Here is a 22,294-nt window from a genome sequence, read left to right as displayed (position 1 = left end):
TTTCTTTTCCCCCCACAAATGTTTCCTGAGCACCTACTATGTCAGGCACCACAGTAGTCACTGGGGATATAACAATGAATAAGGCAGATGCTGTCCCTGCTCTTCCAGAGTTTATACATTTCGCACACATACTAGAGGAGGCATGGAACAGTTTCCTGTTGCCCCAGCAGCCATGACCAAGGCCAAAGCTATAGGCAAAAGCATCGAGTACCCCACAGCCTTTTTTTTTTTTTTTTTAATAAGCTCTACACCCAATGTGGGGCTTGAACTCACAGCCCTGAGATCAAGAGTCGCATGCTCCACTGACTGAACTAGCCAGGCGCCCCATGTATCCCACATTCTAAAGAGCTCAGGCAAAACTGGGGCCAGACACACCCTTCAGGGCTTATAAAAGACAGCCCAGCAATTTCTGCTATTCCAATTGTAACCCCCAGCACCCCCAACCCCCCCCCCCAGCCCCTATCCCCTTGTCCTGAAGCAGAAAACCATGAGAGACAGAGGAGAGAAGTACTGGACTCCCCCATGCGGGAGGACAGGGAACCTCCAAGGGGAGCATTTGCAAGATGAGGACCAGCAGTAGGGCAGGCGGGCATCTCTGCCACGTGGGGAACTCCACTTATGCAGTCACCTGGCCTCTCTGCCCTGGACCAGATGTGGGTGGGCAGAGAGGGGCTGCATGGATGAGTCTGTGCTCAAGGGGACCCCAGAGGAGGAGGCTGACCAGAGCTGTCTGCAAGGACAAGGACTCAGAGGCAGCAGAAGGTCTGAAGTGGGCTGCCAGGGGTGGGAGCTGAGGGATGGAAGGGGCAGAGCCACAGAGGTTGTCCCATGTTGGGACCCCTGAGGACTGCAGACTTGTACCCACCCAGGGGTGCAAGGCATGGCTGGGGAGCATCTTTACACATTTTCCTCTTCCTGGCCCTCTTCCCCTGGAAGCCGTCTCTGCCTATCCCCTTTCACTGCCCCCCACACCAACCAGGCTAGGTCAGGGCCTTCCTCTGGGCTCTCCTGGCCCCCAGGGTTCTTACCACCTCAGCACCAGCCCCTCTGGCCTGTCCCTGCCTAGGGTGCCTCTGTCTCTGGCTGACAGCAAGGCTTTTGCATCTTTGCAGCGGTATCCCAGCATCCGGCACAAAACTGGTAAACAGTAGGCACTCACTGTGTGCTTGTGGGAGGCACCTTTGTTGAAGGAGCATTGAGTTGGGGGCAGCTGCTGGCTCAGGGACCCCAGAGCCGGAGAAGGCCGTCCTCTCCCTGCCTCTTTGTAATCCTTTCTGTCCTATTTCTGCCCTACTCCAGCCTGGCTTTCACTTTACCACCAAATAAATAAATCTTCGTCCACATGGAGAGCTTTCCTTTGGGCAGTGCTCTGACGAACTGGAAATGCTCCCAGCCTAGGAGCCACTGGGAGGAGACTTCTTGAGGCTAGGCTAGGCCCCTGTTGGAAGGGGCACCCCGCCGCCTTTGCAAATGCTGTGTTCTCTGTCCTGCTGAATCGTCCTTCGCTGCTGGCTGAGTACCTTCTCCCCTCTAGGCTTGTCTCCCCAGGAAGCCTTCCTTGGCCTCTCTGGCTATGGTAGGGTTTCTTCTGGAACGCAAGCCAGTAAGTGTCCTTCATCCCCACATCATCAAAACAGTATTTCATCATCTGTATCTTTGTCTTTTTCACCAGATCGGGCACTGAGGGCAGTATCACAGTCTGACTCAGTGCTGTGTTCCCAGCACACATGTTCTTGAACAGAGTTCTTGATTAGTTGGACCAGGCTGGAAGGTGTTATGTACAAAGGATCTGGAGATGTAGTAGGTGTGGGTGTTGGGGATGGGGACACAAGGTAGAGAAATGGAGAGAGGGAAGGCCATGCCAGGGAGAGAGCACAGCATGGGCAAAGGCATGGTGGCAGGAACCAGCTGGGACACGCAGGGCCCTTGTGTAGCTCTAGGCTCCAAGTAGTGAGTGATGAGTGATGCGATTGGAAAGGTCCTGGAAGGTGTTGATGCCAGGTGAGAAGTGTGGATGTTGTCCTGAAGCCCTTGGAGCCACTGAAGGCTTGGAGCAGCGGAAGGGACCGGATTGCCCATTGTGTTTAGAAGGCGCACTTCAGTTGTGCAAAGACCAGAGAGGAGATGAGTGATGGTGGGCCCTCTACTGGGGTAGGGGCAGCATAAGTGGAGAACTGGGGACAGACCTGAAGGAGGTTCCAGAGGTAGGGTCAGGGGTGTTGATGTTGGAATCGGAGGAGAGGCCAGGATGGCACCCAGACTGGGATTTGGGGGTGGGGAGCAGCTGTGGCCAATGTTGAGTTTCCTGAGTGGGAGGTGGGTCATGGGGGGAGATATTTAGGAGGACACAAATTTGGATTGAAACATTTCAAATAAAAAACAAGGATGGACTTTATATAGCAGTCAATTATGGGCTCTTTTCCCCAAATGTATTTAAATATATTTAAATTACATATTTAAAAAAAAAAACCCACCTCCCTGTACTCCCCCTGCCACCTCCATCCCACTCCCCAGACAGTGACTGGTGCTTCCTCCAAAGGGGTTTTTCAGTTGTTTGCTGTAGAATGAGTGATGTAATCCTGGTCCTCCTCACCCCCGTGGAGGGTTAGCTCACTGCTGTGTATTAGAATGAACTCTTGTGGAAACAAGAAGAGCTTGGGCCTGGGTCCCTGGGAGTACACCTGGGAGGCCCCTACAGCCGGGGAAGATGGGACAAGTTGGGAGGGGTGCTCTATTGTTTCCATTTTACAGAGGTGGAGACTAGGGATATGAGAGGTCACTTGGCTAAGGCCATGAAGCTAGTAAGTAACTGATGTCCCCCATCTGCCCCTTCAAGCCCCGCATAACCCATTTGGTTTTCTGTGAGCCTACAGTTCCTGCTCAGAGCAGGTGGCCAAGCCAGTGTCTCTGCTGCAATTGAGGGAGTGAGCTCTTCAATGAAGATTGTGTCCTTCATCTTGTCCCCTATATTTTATGCCACCATGTAAAATTTTCCATTAATTCCTCAGAATAAAATGTAGTGGCTGTTAATTTTTGACGCCTGGGAAGTAGCCAGCTGAATGCTTTCTTTTTTTTTTTAATGCCTGAAACTATTTTCCACCATTAGAAAAGTATAATAAAAAGTTTCCTTTCTTTCTTTGATTTTATTTTTTAATTAGACCAAAGGGTTTTGGTGGCTCACTCAGAGCTATGGCCAGCAGCTGGGAGCCCAGGAAGTAGCAAAGAAAGGACACAAACATTGTCACTCCTCACATGCCATCTCCATGACCAGGTCTTGCCTCTCTGAAAACCAGGAGGGTCAAGGTCCAGCTCTAATCAGAGTAAAACCCAAAGGCTCATTGCTTTTCCAGAAAGGCCATTTATGAGAGGTAACATGGGGCTGTGAGAAGCTTCTTTCTTCTTTGCTTCTTAATTTTTCTTCTTTAGAGCTTCCTTTCAGATTGATCAAGTTTTCTTTCTTTCTTTTTTTTTCTTTTTAAAAGATTTTATTTATTTATTTGACAGAGAGACAGCCAGCGAGAGAGGGAACACAAGCAGGGGGAGTGGGAGAGGAAGAAGCAGGCTTCCAGTGGAGGAGCCTGATGTGGGGCTAGATCCCAACACCCTGGGATCATGCCCTCAGCCGAAGGTAGATGCTTAACAACTGAGCCACCCAGGCACCCCAAGTTTTCTTTCTTTTTAAGTTGTCTATTTTTTTTTTTTTTTTTTTTTAGGAATCTCTACACCCCAAGTGGGGCTCGAACTCACAACCATGAGATCAACTGAGCTAGCCAGACACTACTGGACTGATCAGGTTTTCTTTAGCTAATTTCATTTATTTGTTTGGAAGGTATAAATATTATTTTTATTCTGTTTCAGGTATCTTTTGTAGCATGACAAAACATTCCACCAGAATGGCTTAAAACAAAATTAAAAAAAAAATCAATTCTGCTTCATGTGACTGGGGCATTGAGAGAGCTAAAGGGGCTAAAAAAAGCCACCGTAACACAACTGGCAATTTGTGCTGGCCGCTAGCTGGGAGCTTAGTTGGGGCTGTTGGTTGGGGAACTTGGTTCTCTTCTTTAGCCTTTCCCCATGGCTGCTTGAACTTTTGCACAGCATGGTGGCTGGATTTCAAAAAGTCATAAGCTGTAGGTATCTTAAGGCCCAGCCTTCGATATTACATAGCATCACTTCTTTCTTTCAGACAAAACAAATCATAAGGACAAAACAGATCCAAGGGGTGTGATGGGACGAGTGACAAAAGATTTGTGGCCATCTTTAATTTTGATCAATCTAAACATCATAGAAGCTACATTTGAATTTCCTACTGGTATTTAACTGCATGGATGCTAACATGATCTGAAGTTGTTAAAAAGAAAATCTCAGAATGCATTGCCTTCCTTCTGAAGCCCTCTTCCCAGCAACTTTATAACTGTGGTTTAGGATTTTAGTTCCATGTTATTTATAAAACTGGACTTTTTTAGTATTTTTTTAAGTAATCTCTACACCCAACATGGGGCTTGATCTCAAGACCCCAAGATCAGGAGTTGGATGCTCTTCTGACTGAGCCAGCCAGATGCCTCCTTAGTATTATTTTTTTACCATAAAAACTTTTAAAGATTTTTCCATCATGTTTTGCCAAAAGCTTTGATGACCACTGTACCTTGCATTCCATTTCTCCCTCGTGAGTTTATTTTCCTTCTTGTTGATGTGCACTCTTTAATACTTCTTTCAGTGACAGCCTATGAGTGGTAAACTCTATGAATCTTTTTTTATAAGTTTATTTATTTTTCTAGTGATCTCTACATGCAACGTGGTGCTCATACCCATGACCCCGAGATCAAGAGTCATACATTCTTCCAACTGAGCCAGCCAGGCACCCCTGAGCCCTATTAATCTTGATGTCTGGAAGGATCTTTACTTTGGTCTCACTCTGTCATGACAGTTTAGTTAAGTAAACAATTCCAGGCTGACAAGTATTTTTTCACTGTGTTTAGAGATACTATTCCACTTTTTTCTGGCTCCTATTATTGCCAATCGGAAGTCTGCTTGTTTAATTGTCTAATTGTTTTTTTGAAGGGAACTCCCCCCAACCCCAGCAGCTTTAAAGACTTTGTTTTTATTCTTATTGTTGTTCACTGCAAAAGTGTGGATTTGTTTTTATTTATCCCACTCTGAACTCTATGAGGACTCAGATCTTTCTTCAATTCTGGAAAATTCTTTGATTTTCATACATTGCTTTTCCCATGCTTCCTTTATTGTCTTTTACTGGAATTCCTATTAGATGTATGATGGATCGTCTCATTTCATCCTCCATCTTAACTTCTGTTTTATAATTCACATCTTTGTCTCTCTGCATGTAATATTCCAGGCGACAGACTCGGAATATCTAGATCTTCTAGGCAACAGCTATGTCCAGACCTCTGTCAAACGCATCTATTGGGTTTACTTTAATTTCAGTTTATCTTGGATGACTTCTTTCCTTCCATGGCCCAGAATAGGAAACTCACTTCTACACTGCCATCCAGGATTATTGGGCAGTTTTTATCCAGTTCCCATTCAAAGAAGAAATAGCTCATTTCCAACTTCTGCTTTATGTAGGCATCCTGGCTCTAGCTCCCAGCCTCTCACAGAGTCTAGAACCTCATCTTCTGTGCTCACAGAAGCATTAAAACCCCAGATCTTTCCAACCAGAAGTCTGGATATGGCAGCCGCAAGCTGGTGTGGTGGCTCCATGAAGCTGCCGGAGGCTCAGGCACCTCTGATGTTCCCGCTCCATCACCCTCAGAGTATGGTGTTCACCCTCCTTGTTGTACTTGCAGGCATCTCATCTTTGAAATACCCTCATAGCTTCTGTCACATGGCAGCCACAGGCTGCAAAGAGAAGCTGGCAGAGTGGGTTTTTTGATGGTCCCTCTCCTTCCCACCATGCAATAATTGTGGTTCTCTTAGTAAGGTAGTAGAGCAAGTCGGTCTGGAGCTAGTAACTTGTAACATCTGCCACACAGAATGTTATCCTCATTTAGGGGGAGAAGTCGTAGCTCAGAGAGCTGTGGTGATTTACAGATTTGACTGCGCCGAACCCATGATCTTCCTGCTGAGCCCCATCACCCTCTCCCTGCTCTGACTCAGGGACCCTGGCCCGGATCTCAGCTGCTGGACTTTCCCTCCATCTCAGTGTCTCAGTGCACTGACCTTGCATGATGAATGACTGGGTGGCCTCATTAAACACCGAGTTTTGTTGGTTCCCAAAGCTTTCAGGAGCAGCAGGGCTGGGGAACTGGGTGCAGGGAAGCCGAATAGAACCCCATCCGTCCTCCCCCAGCTCTTGTTCAGACAGGCATTTGTCAGCCATAGCAAGAGGGCAGCCTCAGTCACTTCTTTCAGCAATTAGGGTGGCCCCTGAAGAGGGAGTGGGGTTTATCAGGGGCCAGCATGGCTGGGTGGAGCTCAGAGTTTGACATCCACACACCCACATCTCTTCTGAAGGGAAAGGAGCTGGCTCCCTGCCCCACAGTGGAGGCCTCCTTAGCTCTGCTTTCTGGTTTTCCTACCGCTCTTCCTCTTCAACATATCCCTCTCTGACTGCCCCTCCACCCCACCAACTCTCCCCACCCACCCTAGATCTCAGCCCTGGCTCAGTGGCCGTGTACTTTGCCTGGATGATCACACCTGCCTCCTTGATGCTGCTCTCCTAGCTCTGGCCTTGCCCCCTGTAAACCACCCTCCATGCTGGCCTCTTACATGTCTGGTCATGCCACACATGTCTCTATCCCCTGCTTTTATATGGCTCCTTCTATGGCTCCCTATTAATCGCAAAATAAATAGCATACTCAGCCTTGCCGACTTTAGCTCCCATTCCTCACCCTCTGTACTCTTGCTGTGTTCGCTATTTAATTTTTTGGTTTTTTTTTCTTATTCTTTCTCTTTTTTTATTAAAAGATTTTATTTATTTATTTGAAAGAGAGAGACAGAGATAGAGCACGAGCAGGGAGGAGAGGGAGACACAGGCTCCCTGCTGAGCAGGGAGCTCCACATGGGGCTCCATCCCAGGACCCCAGGATCATGACCTGATCCGAAGGCAGATGCTTAACTGGCTGAGCCACCCAGGCACCCCTGCTAGTTAATTTTTTAGAATTGATTATTGTAATATTATGACTTATAATAAGAAATATATATTTGGTCCTCACCCCTTTGCTGGCACAGAGCTCCTAAAACTCTTGGAATTTCTGAAATGATAAGAGTGATAAAGGTTTCTTCTATTATTCAAAACCCTTTCAACCACACCTTATTATATTTATTAGGTCACTTTTTAGAAAGTTCTGCAGGATGGAGCTGGTCACCAGAAAGACCAAGTGATTAGAGGGTTAGAACTTTCAGCTCCACCCATCGACCTCTGGGAAGGGATTGGGGCTGGAAGTTAAGCTCTATGAAAATTCTTGAACCACTTGATTTGATGAACTTCCAAGCTGGTGACTGTATCCATCAGAAAGGGGACACATCCCACTTCTGTGGGGACAGAAGCTCTGCACTCAGGACCCTTCTGGACCTCGCTCCTTGTATTTCTTCACCTGGTTCTTCATCTCTATCCTTCATAATATCCTTCACAATAAACTGGTAAATGTGAGCAAATGTTTCTCTGAGCTGCTCTGGCAAATTCATTGAACCCAGGGAGGGAGTTGTGAGAACTTCCTATTATAGCTAAAGTGGGGGCAGTCTTGTGGGACTGAGCCCTTAACCCGTGGGATTTGATGCTATCTCCAGGCAGGTGGTGACGGAGTTGAGCTAAATTGTCAGACACCCAGTCAGTGTCCACTAAGATTGGAGAATTGCTAGGTGGTGCTGGGAAAAACACTCCAGAGTCACATGATCACTGGTCTCAAAAATCAAACTAGTCACACTGAAAAAGTCTCACTTCCACATTTCTCTCAACTGTCCACGTCTCATCACCCACCAGATTTCTTAGTTCCTTGTGTCTCCTTACAGAGTTTCTTTATGTAAATGTAAGCATCTTCTAGGTACATCCTCTAGGGCCAGAAACCTCCCACAACCTTGTTGCTCAGATGCTGGGGTGCAGGTTTCTCCACGTGTCTCCTCTCTCTGCTTGGTCACCCCTCCCCAGTCCTTCCCCACTAAGAGAGTCACCAGGAATGGGTGAGCCTAAGCAGACATCTAATAAGAATGAGGTGCTGGTCTCTCCTTCTAAATGACACCCCCCAACTTCTGAGATTTCTCTTGGAGTCCCCTTCATTTGGCTTGACCTGGGGGAATGGGCGTCCCCTCCCTCTCCAGGGGAGGGAAGGCCGTAATACCATCTGCCCCCTCCTCCTTAGACAGAACACCCAACTCCAAAGAGCACTTCCTCATTACCTGTATATTCAGAGAAGGACACTTGGGGAGCAAAAGAGCCCGTCTGGCTGCCCCTTAGTAGGTCCCAAGGTGTCCCCTTCTCTATCTTGGTGACTATCTTGAGAAAGGAGTTTGGTACCTATTTGTCTTCTGTCCTGGGTCCCATTGCTAATTCTGAAGCAACAGGGAAAAGTCACATTTAACAACCTGTGACATCTGTCCTTCTGTCCATCCTCAATAACCTGAAGACCCCAAACCAGATGAAGAGCTAAGAATGTGGGACAAACTTCTGAGAAATCCACATTCCTTGACATCTCCTCTGTGCTATTTCTGTGCCAGGTGCTTGTCACCACAGACCCATTGTCCACCTGTGAGCTCCATGAGTGTCCTATACCCACAGCACTGGCCTGGAATCCAGCACGTGGTAGATATGGAATAAATACCTGCTGGTAGGGTAACCGCGGTGGCTTTAGTGGCTGTTTGGGGGCTTACCTTATGCATCTTTAATTTGTCAGTCTACCCTCTATTAATATTATACTTATTTACATGTGTCAGGGCCTGAGAGCAATGTGCTCTGAACTCTTTCCTGCCATCCTTTGTGGTATTCTATCATGCATTTTATTTTTACAAGTACTACAAACACACAATGTATTTCTACTGTTTTGCTTTAGACAGTCAAATATCTTTGAGTAATTACAAATTTGAAACAAATTTTATTTATTGTCTTATTTCTATTTTTAATTGAAGTACAGTTGACATATTCGTTTCAGCTGTACAATATGGTGATTCAACAAATTACGTCTATTACAAAATGCTCGTCGCAGCAAGTGTAGTTACCATCTGTCACCATTCAAACTTAGTACAGTCTTATTGACTATATTCCCCATGCTGTACTTAAAACAATCAATTTTATATTTGCCCTCATTTATGCCATTTCCAGCACTTCTCATTTCTTTGCATAGACACAAGTTTCTTTCTGGTATCATATTTCTTCTTCCTGAAGAACTTCCTTTAACACATCTTATCGTGAAGGTCTGCTGGTAATTAATTCTCTGATGTTGGTTAACTGAAGAGGTCTTATCTTTATTTCTTACTTTTGAAAGAGATTTCCTCTGGGCATAGAACTTTGGATTGACAGGGATTTTTTGTGGGTTTGTTTGTTTGCTTTTGGCACTTTAAAGATGTCACTCCATTCCAAACTTTAAAGGTGGAAACCTCTTTCAGCACTTTATTTATTTATTTTTTTAAAGATTTTATTTATTTAGGAGACGGAGAGAGAGCACGTGCAAGAGAGCAGGTGGAGGAAGAGGGAGAGGACAAGCAGAGTCTGCCCTGAGTGCGGAGCCCCATGCAGGGCTTGATCCCAGGATCCTGAATCATGACCTGAGCCGAAACCAAGAGTCAGATGCTTAACAGACTGAGCCACCCAGGTGCCACCTCTTTCAGCACTTTAAAGGTATCTTCTGCTTTGCATAGTCTTTTTTTTTTTTTTTTTTTAAGATTTTATTTAGAGAGAGAGAGCTAGTGGATGAGCATGTGAGCAAGGAAGGGGCAGAGGGAGAGGGATGGAGAGACTCTCAAGAGGGCTCTGTGCTGAGCACCGGGCCTGACATGGGGCCCACGTGGGGCTCCGTACTGGGCTTGATCTCACGACCCTGACGTCATGACCCCAGCCAGATGCAGGCCCCTGCTTTGCATAGTTTCTGATGAGAAGTCCACTATAATTTGTCTCTTGATACTATGTTATTTTCTCTTGCTTCTTGTGTGTCTTCTAATTTTTTGTTGCAAGCTGGATGTCTTGTGTAGGACAGTAGAGATTGAAGTAAATAGTATTTATGCCTGTAATGGTCATGCCTTTTCCTTTTCCAGGTCTTGAGCATGGGGTTGGATCAATATGGACAGGAGTTGAGCTGGGTTTGGGTTTTGTTGTTCCAAGGATTCCCTTCAGTGCATTACACTCTTTAAATTCCTCTAGCACAGCTTTGTGTTTAGGGTGGGAGCTGGGTTGCTGGGGGGGCTTTTTCCCCAACGATCCTGTTTCATCCCCAGCTTTAGAGTTTGCCTATGACCGTCCTGTGTGCTTCTGCCCTCCTCCAGCAGTAAACAGCTGTTACCTATTACTGGGTATTTGCTAGTCTGGGGGTAGAAGGTGTGGAGCTGCTCTCTGTTGTTAAGGTTCTGTTTTCATCTTAGGCAGACACTCTGAGACCGGGGGACTTAGTGATCGAGCCCTCTCTCACTGGTATAGGGATTTTTCTGTGCTTTTCCCCCAGTTGCAATGGGCACGGAGGGCCATGGGGCTTGCTGTCCCTTCCCGTGTCTGTGGCCTTTCTTCCAGCAGTGACCTCTGTTCCCTCCGCTAGGCATGCACCCCAAGGTGGGCTTTCTCTCTCATCCCCAGTCTCCCTCACAGCGCCCAATGCAGTCTGCAAAGAGCCTGTTGGAGGTACAAATCTCCTGTTAGTCGGCTGCTCTCAGCAGATCCACACCCCCATACCAGCCCACACTCAGCCTTGCAGCTTTTGAAAAATTTGAATTCTAACCAGTTTATTGGTATCGGCCCTGAGTAAACAAGGGCTCATGTCCCATCTTCCTTGGAGAAGCCTGTGTCCCTTTGGATTTTTATTTATTTATTGCTTTGAGAGAGAGAGAGAGAGAACAAGAGCAAGGGGGAGGAGCGGAGGGTGAAGGAGAAAGAATCTCAAGCAGACTCCATGCCGAGCACAGAGCCCCAGCTAGGGCTGGATCTCACAACCCTGAGATCATGACCACAACTGAAACCAGGAGTTGGACGCTTAACCATCCAGGGGCCCCAAGGCCTGTGTCTCTTTAGATTTCGGGCCAGTTGGTTGCCCTGTGTGATCTCAGCTCTCTGATAGGTACAAGAAAAGTCATAAAATCTCAGTTACCTGGGTTTTTCTTGTGGCACAAGTGGAAGTGATACTCTTTCCAGTTTTCTACATCCTAAGTGGAAGCTGGAAGAAAACGGAACAGTTTTAAGACGTATTCTTACCTTCCCCGAAGGCAATGGGAACAACTCTGGACGGCCTCTGAGGCTGTGCCTTAAGAGGCAACACAGCATCTTCCACCTTGTCCCCCAGAGTGCTTGCATTGGCATCCTGAATGGCAGCTCATTACCCCAAGACCACTGGGCCGCAAGGAAGCCCAGGCCATGGGGACAGACCACTTGAAAGTGGTCCAGTTGAAGGTTTCAGCTAAAGGTTCATCCAGTAACTAACCTAACCTCCAGAGGTGTGTCTGGTGACCCCTCCAGTTCTCAGCCTCCCATCTTGCCGGCAGGGGCCACAGACATCACGGGGTGAAGAAAAGCCGTGGCCTCCATGCCCTGTCTGAATTCCTGACCCGCAGAATCTGTGAGCCCAAGAAAGGGTTGTGTGCCAATAAGTTTTGGGGTAATTTGTTGCACAGCAATAGTAACCAGGACAGTAACTCATTGTCACAGGCTTGATTCATCCATTGGGTGCCTGCTCTGGGCCTGGTACTGAGGAGGCAGAGACACAGGACACAGGGTGTCCCGGGCTAATGGGGAGGCAGATGATTGCTGGGTGGAGCCATGAGGGATGGTGGGGACCAGAGCCAGGGCCCTTGACAGCTGGGGGAAGGGGAGGAGGGCGAGAGAAAGCTTCCCGGAGGAAATGACTCCTATGCTGAGACCTGAAGGTGAAAAATAAAGAAAAGAGAGTTCAGCCATGAGAATACGTTGGGCTGGAAGGCCTTTGGCAAGAGATGTGGGTGGCACTTTGGAGGGACCTACAAGAGGCTTGCTAAGGCTGAATTGAGAGGGTGAAGGTTTGAAAGGCAAAAGACGAGGGGGGTTTTCTGCCATTGCAATCCAAAAGGACGTCAATGTAATATATTCATTTTACAGATGAGGGAGCTGAGGCTCAGAGCAATGACTTGCCCGAGGCCGCACTGTATGTTGTAGAGCTAGGACTTGAACCCAAGTTGGTTTGACTCCAAAGCCAGCATGAATCACCTCTTCACACTTCTGAGAGAGGTTGAGGGGCTGGAGGCTTAGATACAGAGCTGTGGAACGTGTAAGCCTTGCCAGTATCTTCCATTTGTTACATATAAACTCCCATCTGAGTTAGGGGGTCAGCAGAAAGGGATGGAGGAGGCTGACAGGTGGAAGGGGCACCTGAAGGGCGCCGGCGGTCTTGCTCTCCCTCTGAATGTGCTGGATCAACTCTAACCAAATTGGTGGCTGCACGATTCTCAGCTGCTGTATTGACACATCTTGCCTTGCAGGCCAAATCAACCCGTAATCAAATTGGATTCCTTATTTCTGGCCATAGGGAGACCTGGGGAGATCAATAATAATAACAAAGACATTCGGAGAAGTACGCCGCCTCTTAAGAAAAATGAACAGAGTGCCTTCCAGCTCTGCCAGGGCCGAGCCAAGGATGGGTGTGTGAGCAAACGGACATGATGGCTTTGTTTGTTTAACTGTCTTGACACCTCGAGCAGCCATTCAAATTCCCCAGTGCCAATCGTAGTTAGGAACAGAGCAAAATAAAAATATTCAGACGGCTTGGTGGGCCCAGCTGCCATCATGAGGGATGGCAGCCATCTAATGTGTTAAGTGATCATTACTAGCTATCGACAGAGGACATCTGATGGGTACCAGCTATTTCTGTGGGCTGGGAGGAAGACTTTGGGGACTTGGTAAAATCCTGGAATCCTTGTCACAAATCATTTGGCTATTGGTCTGCGAGGTCCTTTATAAAGTTGTGGTTATTTTGGTGGATTCCAAGGAGGATGGACCTCGAAGATCCCTCCCTGTGTTCTATTGGTCTGGGGTCTAAAGTTTAGATTAATGGTTTTATCTCATGTGATAAGTCTGACCCGGGGTAGTGGTGATCTAGATAGAGTGCTGTGTTGAGAAGGATTCTGAGGTTCCATGCTTGCATTATTTCCACTTCCATCTGGAATCTGCACCCCCATTCTTCCAGGAATTCCCTTTCCTCTCTCGTCTAACCTTGTGGATCTAAAAGGAACCCCATGTTTTTATTTAGTCTGTTCACTTGGCCGAGGCTGAGAGGCCTGGTTCCTGGTGGGCTCTGATCCAAATTGGGCCAGAGTCCTTTAATCTGTAACGGAGTGAGTCAGCTCCTCTCTCCTGTGTGAGAAGAGAAGGAATGTTGGCAACCATGGTGGCACTTGATGTAAGAGAGAAGGAATCTAGCATATTGAGAAGCAGAGACAGGGTGGGATTCAGGGCATCCTGGTGGCCTCCAGTCCCAGGTACCAGGAATTGGGTGGTTCAGGTCTATCCCTCCGCAGCCTGAGGCTGGGTTGTTAACTTCATTTGTGCATTGCAGGAGCCAATCGGTCTTTCTTCCTCTTAAGCTGGTGTATTAGTCAGGATTCTCCAGAGAAGCAGATCCAGTAGGATATATAGAGATAAATATAAGAAGAGCCTGGGTGGTTCAGTTGATTAAGTGTCTGCCTTTGGCTCAGGTCGTGATCCCAGGGTCCTGGGATCTAGCCCCATATTGGGCTCCTTACACAGCAGGGAGCCTGCTCTCCCTCTCCCTCTGCTGCTCCCCCTGCTTGTGCTTTCTTGCTCTGTCAAGTAAATACATAAAATCTTAAAACAAAAAAAAAAAAAGAGATTTATTATAGGATCTGGTACGTGTGGTTATGAAAGCCAGGAAGTCCCATGAACCAGGAAAGCTGGTGTATAATTCAGTCTGAATCCAAAGGCCTGAGAACTTGGGGGGGGGGGCTGATGTAAGTCCCAGTGTGAGTCTAAAAGCCTGAGGACCAGGAGGGCCAATGTCGGAAGGCAGAAGATGGATATTTCAGCTCATGCAGAAAGACGGGGTATTCACCCTTCCTCCCTCTTTTTGTTCTATTCAGGCCCTAAACAGATTGGGTGATGCCCACCACATTAGGGAGGGCTTTCTGCTTTACTCAGTTCATCAATTCACATGCTGATCTCTTCTGGAAACACCCTTGCAGACACACCCAGAAATAGTGTTTTACTAGCTATCTGGGCACCCCTAGCCCAGTCCAGCTGACACATGCAATGAACCATTATAACCAGTGTGGGCTGGGTTTCTGTTGCTTCTTCTGGATGATACACTCAGCAGCATGGCTGGGGAGAACGTGAGGTCCCAGGAAAGGAGTGACGGGAAAGCGCTGGCTACATGGTAGTGTGCTCTGCCTCTTTGCTGGGACCTTCTCCACTCTGGTGGAGCCCAGAGATATAGCCATACTTACGCTGTCCTCGAGGCCCTGGCTGCAGATGAACAGACCCTCTGCACAGTGGGAAGTTCAGGCAGGCAGGGTAATGCTCAAAATACCTGCCGCTTACACCTGCCGAGCCAGGCAGCCTCTAATGTGGATATTTTGGAATGATAGAGTGGAGGAAGAGATAAAAAATAAATTCCATCAGCTTCTTTCCCAAATCCTGTGGATATCCAGGATATGCCTAATGTGTAAGACAGAGTATCATTTCCAGGGAACGTCCTAAAACCTCACCAGGGACCAAGGATTCTAAGGTCATGCATTTGGACAAGTATCTATTTCTTACATTTGATAAAACTCACCCAGTGGCATTGGAAAAAATAAGATGAAGAAATACACCAGGATGGACCATGACAGGAATATCAACAACTCAGCCTCAAAGCCAGGTAAGCAGTGAGTGAGGTGGATGTCTGATCATTGCTAGACCTCGGGAAGATCTCTCAGAAGCAGGAGCAGTGGTGGACAAGGTCTTGATTTTAGAGCAGGGTGAGTCTTGAAGAGCTCGTTTTGTCATCAGGCACTTGGTAACTGGCAATGCCAGAAACTGGGCCCCGGAGGAAGTAGGAGAGGTTGAGAACATTTTGCAGGTGGCCTATTATTCAAGGCCACCTCGTCTGTTGGCTCATATCTCTCTGAGTTTCCCAGTGTACATTCCCTGCCAAGGTCAGGCTGATGTCTAGCCCCGTGCTCCTTGCTTGTTCCCACCCTAGTACTTTGGCTCGGGGTATATCCCCAGCTTTCTGAGAAGGTTCCAACCCCCCCATCTCAGCTGGGCTCAGTGGAACAAGTATAGAACCACTAATTACAGCTGGATAAGCACTGCCCAATCCTGGGGGGCACCATTCACAGTCCAGTGTTCAAGCTGTCCAGTAACACTCAGCAGATTATCCTGCAGGGGTTCAGAAGATTCAGGCTTTGGGGTTAGATGGGCCCAGGTTGAATCGTGGCCCTGCTCATTATTAGCTACGTAACTTTGGACAAAGCATTAACTCTTGTTGCCTGGTGTTCTCATCTGCAAAATGGGGATGTGCCATATTTTATTGATTCTAAGATGCATGGTTTTTCACATTTTACATCTCTGGAATTGGGCTGTATCTCACAATTGATGGTACGCTGTATTTTTAAGCAGTAGCATTTTTTCTTTCTTGGTGGTAACAAAATAATGATGTGTGTTTTGATTGATACCGTTGTAGACTTGTTGAAATACGGAATACAGAAATAGTATCTATCTCACAGGAGGACGGACGAGATTTAATGTGTGAACCACAGCGTCTCATTTGGATCAGTGTCTTGCCCATATTCCCTGAGCCCACCCTGGGGGTCACCAGAAGCTTCGGTGAGCAGTCCCTGTACTTTTTTGTTTTCATTTAGAATTTTTATGCATTTTTACACATATGAGTAACCTTTCTGTCCAAATTGTCGATGACAATAAGCAAAAGTAACATACAGTGCAGCCAAACAGTTCATTTATAACTTAGTTTTTGCTTTGTGTTGTGGTTGTTATGGTGGTGGTTTTTCCAAAGATCAATCCCTGAAAATGGATGATCCTGGAATATGAATAAAGAACCTACGTCTGAAAGGTGAGGATTTCAAACAGTCAACTTCTTTATCCTTCTAACTGCTGAACCGGTGATGGTAGAGATAACACCTTCTGGCTCCTGCTTGCCCTCTCTTTGTAACTTACATTCCTCAGCTCTGGGTGGGATCAGGCCAAGGCTGAAGTCTAGCTCTTGTCTGCCCTTTTCTCCTGCCTGTCTTCCACACCCACATCCAGCTTCTCGTAGGAGCACTTACTTAACAAATCACTGGTACAGGAATCCTTCTTTGGGTCTGCTTCTAAGACCATCCCACCCCATGAAGGGGATCAATGGCTCTAGGCAAAGTTGGGTGTGATTGTGTGACATTTTCCCCAGCTCATGCTTGGGAGGGCCTAGACCCCCACTTTTGGATGTTCTTAAATCAATATGGCTCAACTTTTCAGATAGTCTGTCTTTCTTTCTTTCTTTCTTTCTTTCTTTCTTTCTTTCTTTCTTTCTTTCTTTCTCCTTCCTTCCTTCCTTCCTTCCTTCCTTCCTTCCTTCCTTCCTTCCTTCCCTCCTTCCTTCCTTCCCTCCTTCCTTCCTTCCTTCCCTCCTTCCCTCCTTCCTTCCTTCCTTTTTTCTTTCTTTCTTTCTTTCTTTCTTTCTTTCTTTCTTTCTTTCTTTCTTTCTTTCTTTTGTCTTTATGTTTTAATAGGAAAATACAACCTAATTTTTTTACATTTAAAAATTATTTTATTTTTAAAAATATTTTATTTATTTATTTAACACAGAGCACAAGCAGGGGGGCAGCAGGCAGAGGGAGAGGGAGGCAGAGGGAGAGGAAGAAGTGGGCTCCGCTGAACTCGATCCCAGGACGCCGAGATCATGACCTGAGCTGAAGGCAGATGCTTAACCAACTGAGCCACCCAGGAGACCCTAAAAATTATTTTAAAATTTATGTACAGTTAGAGTCACTCTTTTTGGTGTATAGTTCTAAGGGTTTTGAAAACGCAGAGTCGGAAACCACCATCACCATCCACAGTGAAGATCCTGAACAGTTTGATTTCCCCCCCAAATTCCCTCATGCTGCCCCTTTGTAGTCAAACCCTCCCCTCTCCCTGAACCACTGGCAACTACCCATCTGTTGTTCATCACCATAGCTTTGCCTTTTTCAGAATGTCTTATAAATGGGACCACACGATAGGTGACCTTTTGTGTCCGGCTTTCTTCACTTAGCACTTGAGATTATCCAAGTCGTTGCAGGTATGACTCGATTGTGCTTCTTACTATTGCGTGGCAGTCTGTGATACAACTGTATGACAGTGTGTTCATTCATTCCGCAACCGAGGGGTGTTTGGATTGTTTCCAGTTTCTCGTGATTATAAATAAAACTGATATAAATATTTGCATGTGGGTTTTTCATTTCACTTGGTAAATACCAAGAGGTGGATTTCTGGGTCATTTGGTAACTGTATGTTTAACGTTGTAATAAACTGTCCAGGTGTTCTCCAGAGTGGTTGTACCATTTTACATCACCACCAACAATATGTGAGAGTTTCTGTGGCTCAACATCCTCCCCATCTTGGTATTGTCAGGTTTGGGTGTTTTCTTTTCCCCATTCTGATAGATCTAAGGCCTCAATTTTAAAAAATCAGGTTGGTGTGCCTGGGTGGCTTAGTTGGTTAAGCGATTGACTCTTGGTTTTGGCTCAGGTCATGATCTCAGGGTCATGGGATAGAGCCCTGTGTTGGGCTCTGGGCTCAGCAGGGAGTCTGCTTGAGGATTCTCTTTCCTCCTTCTTCTCTGCCCCTTCCCCCACGCTCTCTCTCTCTCTTTCAAAAAAAAAAAACAAAAAAACTTCAAAAACAAATAAATAAATAATCAGGTCCGTTGAAACCCTCCAATTTAAACCCTCCAGTGGCTCATATCACCCCTAGAATAAAATTCAAGCTCTTACACGGCCTACAGGGCTCTTCTTGCCCAGCTGCTGACAGCCCCTCTGGCCCCTTCCTCTGTTCTCCCTCTCCCTACTCTGGTCTCCATGTTCGTCCTGAGACCTGCCAAGATGCCCCCCCTAAGGGCCTTTGCCCTTGTTGGTTCTCTGGAATGCTCTTTCCGTGGATTTTCACATGGGCAGCTTCCTTCCTGACATTCCAGTATCAGATGGAAGCCACCGTACTGAAGGGCCTTTTCGGGCCTCTCTACCTAATATTGCCCATCTTCCACCCCCACCTTCATATAACCCTCCGTGTTACCTAGTTTTATTTTCTTCATGTCTCTCATCATGATGTGAAATTATTTCAACTCTTCATTCCTTAAGAATGTTCGCTCTTTTAGAAGTTTAATTGAGGTATAATATGCCTGGGTCAAGTACCTATGTCTTATGCGCACAGGCCAATGAATTTGTACATATGTATATGCATAACCACTTTTTGTATCAGGACGTGGAATGCTTCCAACGCTCCTCTGCCTCTTCCTCCAAAGGTAATCACTATCCTGACTTCTGATTTGTCATATTCATTTTGCCTGCTTTTGAACTTCGTATAAATGGAATCATATGGTTTGCACACCTTTTGTTCAAATTCTTTCATCCATCATTGTTTGTGAGGTTCAGCTGTGTTTTTGTGTGTGGTTACATGCAGTAAGCTCTTTTTTATTGCTATGCAGTATTCTACTATGTAAACATACCCCAATTTATTTATCCATTCCTCTGATGATGGACCTGATGGCTATTCCTGATTCGGAGCTATCAGATAACGCTGCTATGAACATTTTTATTCATATCTTTCAACAGATGCACACTCATTTCTCTTGGGTGTATGCCTGAGAATGGAATTGCTAGATCATAGGGAGGGATTATGCTTATCACTTATTTATTCTTTTGTGTGTTTGTTCTTTTTCCCATTAGACTCTAAGTTCTGTGAAGGTAGGAAACAAAACTGTCTTGTGCACACCGTATCCTCAGCATGTAACACAGTGCCTGCCACATTGTAGGTGCTCATTAAATATATGTTGAATAAATAAAAGATCAGCTCAAAGGAAGTTATGGTGGAGCCTGGACTAGAGCAAACTCCTCCTGACTTCCACCCTCTGCAAGCTGAGATTCGGGAGCCCAGCGGACTGAGAAGTAGACAAAGCTGCAGGTGCTGGCTTGGTTTCAGCAACCCGTTATTCTTTGAAGGAAAAGCGCTCCCTCTCCCTCTCTTGGCCTGCATTGTCACAGCTTGAAATATTCTTTTGATTATGAGAATATTTCCCATTAAGTGTACGTCTCCAGCTTCCCCCCCAGGATTTATGAGCCCATAACTCCAGGATCTGTCACAATCAGTGTTACAAAAGTGTATCTGAACGTAACGAAATAATTCGATGAGAAACGTGGCAAGGAGACAGTCGGAATTTTCTCTTGCCTTATAAACCATCCCCAGGGGATGGGTGTATATAAATCAGCACCTCCCTTAATTAAGTAAAACATTTTAAGGAAAAAACAAATTAATTACCACTTCATGGCACCACCCCAGCCGATTACCCAAACGGTTCACGTTCCATAAACCTCGCCTGAATTTAGAACTAATTATCACTCTTTTGGTTTGTTTGTACTTCCCAATACAGCAAAGATCTGTATTAAAAGTGGGTGGTGTGGGTTTTTTTTTTTTTTTTCACTTTCAAGATGATGTAAGTTGTCATAGACTCAAGAAGTAAGTTTCTTTTCTTTCTTTTTTTTTTAAGCTGAAAACACGTGGTATATAGGTTGTAGAGCATCCGAAGGGGGAAATAGAAATGATCTTGGGGTCTTGGGGTATTGCTGGAGTGGTGGGAAGAAACCCATAGCGTATAGAATGTGTGGGGTCTTGACCTGGATCGGTGGCTGACTTGCTGTGTAACCTTGAGCAGGAACTGGGTATCTCTGGTTTCCATCTGGGCTGGTTGAACATCTTTCATCCAGTCTCCTGTCCCCACTGTAAGCCCAGGCCTCCTGGCATGTGGTCCCACTGGGAGGTGAGAATCCTATTAACAGGAGTCAGACACCTCACCAATTCAGCCACCTAGGTGCCGCCTGATGTCCTTTTCTAATGCTCCTTCCTGCTGACTCTGGCCTCACCCTTGCCCCATGGGCCAGCTCCATTCTTGTCTTTGATCCAGACAGATCCCTGTGGCCAGGGCACCTGTTAACTAACGCTTCATCTATTCCCATCCCAAAGTGACCCTGCCCATGCTGGCCTCTTGCGTCTGGCTGCCTTCTGACTGAGCCAGTTGCCTGATGGAGTGGACTGTCCAGGCCTGGCCTTGGCTCTTTCGGGGCATGTGTGTGTGGGAACTGGGATCTCAGTGGCATCGAACCTGATTGGCCCTGGGTAGTCCCCTCCAGCTGTGATCCTTGTTCTAAGTCCAGAACCACGTGCCAGCTGCTTGTGGGTAGAAAGCCAGAACCTGACCTACCTTTGCTTCTGCCACTTGCCTTCCCTGAGTGGCTGTGTATGCTGTAGATAGTCACGTCAGTGTTGAGTCACCATCCAGATTTTAGTGAAAGGCACGGATAACCAGAAAGACATAATAAGCCAACTCTTCAAAACATGTTTATTAAGGTATGAGCTGTACACGTAAAGTACATACATTATAAATTTATCACCCAGTGAATTTTTACTTGGGGTACACCCACGTAATCCCCTCATAGATGAAGACGCAGGATAGTTCCAGTCCCCCGAATGTTCCTTTGCAGTCACTAGCTTGAAGAGAACCATTATCCTGACTTCTGTCACCAGAGATTGGTTTTGTCTGTTCTTGAATTTCATATAAATGCAATCACCTAGTATCCGGTTTTGTGTGTGTGTGTGTCTGGCTGCTTTTGCTCATCTGCAGCGTCTGGGAGATTCATCTTCAATGCATAGAGCAGTGTTTTTGAACTTTTTTTTAGATTAAAATTTTAAAAGTGATTATGCTTGTGATTGCTGGTTATTGGTATCTAGTTTGACAGTATGTTGTCCTTTCTAAATGCCAAGATATTTGCGGATCTAATGCGGTCATGATAGTATGTACCCCCCCCAAAAAAGGGGAATAATTTATATTTTGAGAGTACTCAAGTGCATTCAAGTTCCAAGTGGAAAAGGGGTGAGTGTGATTAGGAAAGTGTCTGACCACATTCCTTCCCTCTTGAGAACCTTCCAGGGAATCTTCTTATAGCTTTAATTTTGATTTCCTCGGTTACTAGAGAGGTTGGGTGTCTTTTCTTGGGCTCATTTGTCATTTATATTCCCTCACATCTTCACATTCCCGCACAACCTTCTCTGGAGGACTGGGGGAGTTGGGAGGTTGAAGGCTACTTCCTCTGGGGGCTGGGGGAAGGGATGGGAATGACCTGGACACCCCTTTGGGGTTCCCCCTAAAGGGTCACTCACCCCTGAATCCAAGGAAAATCAGTGCTCAGGGAAGGTGGGGGGAGTCAGGCTCTACTCTCTCTCAGACTCAGGCTTTGTCTGTCCCCACAGAACCCTCAGTTTCAAGGCTCACCTTTAGCCTGGAGAGTGTCTTAGAGGTTGATGCCTGGGGCCATACTAGAGGCTCTGCTGTGCAGATCCAGGGTGGATCCAGAAATCTGGTATTTTATTATTTATTATTATTATTTATTAAAGATTTTATTTATTTGACAAAGAGAGAGCATGCACAAATAGGGTGAACAGCAGGCAGAGGGAGAGGGAGAAGCAGGCTCCCCGCTGAGCAGGGAGCCCAATGCAGGGCTTGATCCCCTCGATCCCAGGACATGGACCGAAGGCAGATGCCTAACCGACTGAGCCACCCAGGCACCCTATTTATTATTTTTTAAATTTTATTTTGGGGGTGCCTGGGTGGCTCAGTCGGTTAAGCATCTGCCTTTCAGCTCAGGTTGTGATCCCAGGGTCCTGGGATTGAGCCCCACATCGGGCTCCCTGCTCGGTGAGGAGCCGCTTCTCCCTCTCCCGCTCCCCCTGCTTGTGCTCTCTCTCTCTCTGACAAATAAGTAAAATCTTTTAAAACAAAAAAGATCTTATTTTTAAGCAATCTCTACACCCAATGTGGGGCTCAAATTTACAACCCAGAGATCAAGAGTCTCATGCTTTACCGACTGAGGCAGCCAGGCGCCCCACTCGGATATTTTAAAGCTCTCCCAGGGATTCCCTGGAATGATCTGGAGCCAG

The 22,294-nt window shown here is 46.5% G+C and overlaps 1 protein-coding gene across 1 annotated transcript in view; it reads left to right on the top strand.

Annotated features, from left to right (window-relative positions):
- The window catches only part of RALY (RALY heterogeneous nuclear ribonucleoprotein), a 194,975-nt gene that overhangs the window by 13,799 nt on the left and 158,882 nt on the right, over positions 1-22,294 (top strand). Inside the window, exons 9-11 of the mRNA XM_057312584.1 lie at positions 9,597-9,787; positions 14,819-14,990; positions 15,841-15,940. The gene's annotated coding sequence lies outside the window, so the exon portion shown is untranslated. The remainder of the gene's footprint in view (positions 1-9,596; positions 9,788-14,818; positions 14,991-15,840; positions 15,941-22,294) is intronic.

Source organism: Ursus arctos, unplaced genomic scaffold (genome assembly GCF_023065955.2).
Source record: "Ursus arctos isolate Adak ecotype North America unplaced genomic scaffold, UrsArc2.0 scaffold_16, whole genome shotgun sequence".
NCBI classification, from domain to species: domain Eukaryota; kingdom Metazoa; phylum Chordata; class Mammalia; order Carnivora; family Ursidae; genus Ursus; species Ursus arctos.
This window is presented reverse-complemented; position numbering and strand designations above follow the sequence as displayed.